This window comes from Bos mutus, chromosome 25 (assembly GCF_027580195.1).
Source record: "Bos mutus isolate GX-2022 chromosome 25, NWIPB_WYAK_1.1, whole genome shotgun sequence".
Lineage (NCBI taxonomy): Eukaryota > Metazoa > Chordata > Mammalia > Artiodactyla > Bovidae > Bos > Bos mutus.
In genome coordinates, this window is record NC_091641.1 from 8,241,826 (window position 1) to 8,246,242 (window position 4,417).

Below are 4,417 nucleotides of genomic sequence, written 5' to 3' on the forward strand. Positions count from 1 at the left end.
TGCAGTACTTGGATGCAATCTCAAAAACGACAGAATGATCTCTGTTTGTTGCCAAGGCAAACCATTCAATATCACAGTAATCCAAATCTATGCCCCAACCAGTAGCACTGAAGAAGCTGAAGTTGAATGGTTCTATGAAGACCTACAAGACCTTTTAGAACTAACACCCAAAAAAGACGTCCTTTTCATTATAGGGGACTGGAATGCAAAAGTAGGAAGTCAAGAAACACCTGGAGTAACAGGCAAATTTGGCCTTGGAATACGGAATGAAGCAGGGCAAAGACTAATAGAGTTTTGCCAAGAAAATGCACTGGTCATAGAAAATACCCTCTTCCAACAACACAAGAGAAGACTACACATGGACATCACCAGATGGTCAACACTGAAATCAGATTGATTATATTCTTTGCAGCCAAAGATGGAGAAGCTCTATACAGTCAACAAAAACAAGACCAGGAGCTGACTGTGGCTCAGATCATGAACTCCTTATTACCAAATTCAGACTTAAATTGAAGAAAGTAGGGAAAACCACTAGACCATTCAGGTATGACCTAAATCAAATCCCTTATGATTATACAGTGGAAGTGAGAAATAGATTTAAAGCCTAGATCTGATAGATAGAGTGCCTGATGAACTATGGAATGAGGTTCATGACATTGTACAAGAGACAGGGATCAAGACCATCCCCATGGAAAAGAAATGCGAAAAAGCAAAATGGTTGTCTGGGGAGGCCTTACAAATAGCTGTGAAAAGAGAAGCGAAAAGCAAAGGAGAAAAGGAAAGATATAAGCATCTAAATGCAGAGTTCCAAAGAATAGCAAGAAGAGATAAGAAAGCCTTCTTCAGCTATCAATGCAAAGAACTAGAGGAAAACAACAGAATGGGAAAGACTAGAGATCTCTTCAAGAAAATTAGAGATACCAAGGGAACATTTCATGCAAAGATGGGCTCGATAAAGGACAGAAATGGTATGGACCTAACAGAAGCAGAAGATATTAAGAAGAGGTGGCAAGAATACACCGAAGAACTGTACAAAAAAGATCTTCACATCCCAGATAATCATGATGGTGTGATCACTGACCTAGAGCCAGACATCCTGGAATGTGAAGTCAAGTGGGCCTTAGAAAGCATCACTATGAACAAAGCTAGTGGAGGTGATGGAATTCCAGTGGAGCTATTTCAAATCCTGAAAGATGATGCTGTGAAAGTGCTGCACTCAATATGCCAGCAAATTTGGAAAACTCAGCAGTGGCCACAAGACTAGAAAAGGTCAGTTTTCATTCTGATCCCAAAGAAAGGCAATGCCAAAGAATGCTCAAACTACCACAAAGTTGCACTCATCTCACACGCTAGTAAAGTAATGCTCAAAATTCTCCAAGCCAGGCTTCAGCAATATGTGAACTTGAACTTCCTGATGTTCAAGCTGGTTTTAGAAAAGGCAGAGGAACCAGAGATCAAATTGCCAACATCCGCTGGATCAGGGAAAAAGCAAGAGAGTTCCAGAAAAACATCTATTTCTGTTTTATTGACTATGCCAAAGCCTTTGACTGTGTGGATCACAATAAACCGTGGAAAATTCTGAAAGAGATGGGAATACCAGACCACCTGACCTGCCTCTTGAGAAATCTGTATGCAGGTCAGGAAGCAACAGTTAGAACTGGACATGGAACAACAGACTGGTTCCAAATAGGAAAAGGAATACGTCAAGGCTGTATATTGTCACCCTGCTTATTTAACTTCTATGCAGAGTACATCATGAGAAACGCTGGACTAGAAGAAACACAAGCTGGAATCAAGATTGCCGGGAGAAATATCAATAACCTCAGATATGCAGATGACACCACCCTTATGGCAGAAAGTGAAGAGGAACTAAAAAGCCTCTTGATGAAAGTGAAAGTGGAGAGTGAAAAATTTGGCTTAAAGCTCAACATTCAGAAAACGAAGATCATGGATGGCATCCAGTCCCATCACTTCATGGGAAATAGGGAAACAGTGTCAGACTTTATTTTTGGGGTCTCCAAAATCACTGCAGATGGTGACTGCGGCCATGAAATTAAAAGACACTCCTTGGAAGGCAAGTTATGTCCAACGTAGATAGCATATTCAGAAGCAGAGACATTACTTTGCCAACAAAGGTCCGTCTAGTCAAGGCTATGGTTTTTCCAGTAGTCATGTATGGATGTGAGAATTGGAGTGTGAAGAAGGCTGAGTGCCGAAGAATTGATGCTTTTGAACTGTGGTGTTGGAGAAGACTCTTGAGAGTCCCTTGGACTGCAAGGAGATCCAACCAGTCCATTCTGAAGGAGATCAGCCCTGGGATTTCTTTGGAAGGAATAATGCTAAAGCTGAAACTCCAGTACTTTGGCCTCCTCATGCGAAGAGTTGACTCATTGGAAAAGACTCTGATGCTGGGAGGGATTGGGGGCAGGAAGAGAAGGGGACGACAGAGGATGAGATAGCTGGATGGCATCACTGACTCGATGGATGTGAGTCTGAGTGAACTCCGGGAGTTGGTGATGGACAGGGAGGCCTGGTGTGCTGCGATTCATAGGGTTGCAAAGAATCGGACACGATTGAGCAACTCAACTGAACGGAACTTGAGCATTCTTTGGCATTGCCTTTCTTTCGGATTGGAATGAAAACTGACCTTTTCCAGTCTTGTGGCCACTGCTGAGTTTTCCAAATTTGCTGGCATATTGAGTGCAGCACTTTCACAGCATCATCTTTCAGGATTTGAAATAGCTCCACTGGAATTCCATCACCTCCACTAGCTTTGTTCGTAGTGATGCTTTCTAAGACCCACTTGACTTCACATTCCAGGATGTCTGGCTCTAGGTCAGTGATCACACCATTGTAATTATCTTGGTCGTGAAGATCATTTTTGTGCAGTTCTTCTGTGTATTCCTGCCACCTCTTCTTAATATCTTCTGCTTCTGTTAGGTCCATACCATTTCTGTCCTTTATCGAGCCCATCTTTGCATGAAATGTTCCCTTGGTATCTCTAATTTTCTTGAAGAGATCTCTAGTCTTCCCCATTCTGTTGTTTTCCTCTATTTCTTTGCATTGGTCACTGAGGAAGGCTTTCTTGTCTCTTCTTGCTATTCTTTACCCAGTCCTCCACAAACACTAATCTACTTTCTTAGGCCACCAAACTTAACACAGTTAAATTGATCACAAATCCTAAGGATGATGGGAAATTTGGTAGGTAATTGCCCCAATTTATGGGGCTTCCCTGGTGGCTCAGATGGTAAAGAATCAGCCTGCAATGCAGGATACCCATGGATTGAGGAGGCTGATTGGCTTTGGTCCATGGACTCCCAGAGAGTTGGACACAACACTTTAATTAATTTTGTCCCCATTTATAAATGTGTACTGCAGAAACGCAAACTTATTTTATTACAGCTTCAGGTCTGATCTGCAGTTTATTAGACTTTTAGCCAGTTCAATCGAGAATTTACTAGTACTGCGTGTGTGCTCAGTCGTGTCCGACTCTATGAGACCCCATGGACTGTAGCCTGCCAGACTCCTCCGTCCATGGGTTTTCCAGTCAGGAATACTGGAGTGGGTTGCCATTTCCTCCTCCAGGGAATCTTCCTGACCCAGGGATAGAACCCTCGTCTCTTGCATTGCAGGCGGATTCTTTACCAATGAGCCGTCAGGGAAGCCCTTTTATTGGTACTATCCTATGCTATGCTAAGTCACTTCAGTCGTGTCCAACTCTGTGTGACCCCATAGACGGCAGCCACCAGGCTCCACCGTCCCTGAGATTCTCCAGGCAAGAACACTGGAGTGGGTTGCCATTTCCTTCTCCAATGCATGAAAGTGAAAAGTGAAAGCGAAGTCGCTCAGTCGTGTCCGACTCCTAGCGACCCCATGGACTGCAGCCCACCAGGCTTCTCCATCCATGGGACTCTCCAGGCAACAGTACTGGAGTGGGGTGCCATTGCCTTCTCCTTATTGGTACTAGATCCACCTTTAAGGAGGATGGTGAATGTTGGCCTTGCTTCTTTTTATTGCTGTTAAAGTCAACTCCCTTTAGCAGTTTATACTTTGGCAGAAAACAGAGTAACTCAAAAAACTCTCAACCTCAGGTAGCACTTGTGAAGAGTGGCTGATAATCTCTTATAGGGTGTTTAACTTTCTAGGAAATAAACATTACGTGAGTAGTCGTTTTCCGGCGCTTTTATTCTTAACGTGATTCTTCCGAAAGGCTCATCTCTGGCTGGGTGCTGTGCGGATAGGCGGGAGACGTCCAGAATCAGAACTCGCTGTAGCGCCAGGCGGCGTTTTCTGAAACTGGTCGGGTCTAGCGCGTTGCCAAGCAGTAGCGTTTCCCGTCGCAGTCGCGCGTCCGCGTCGCGTGCGCAGTGACGTAGTCGGCGCGCGGCGACGCGGCGCGCGGCGCGGTGCACGCTGG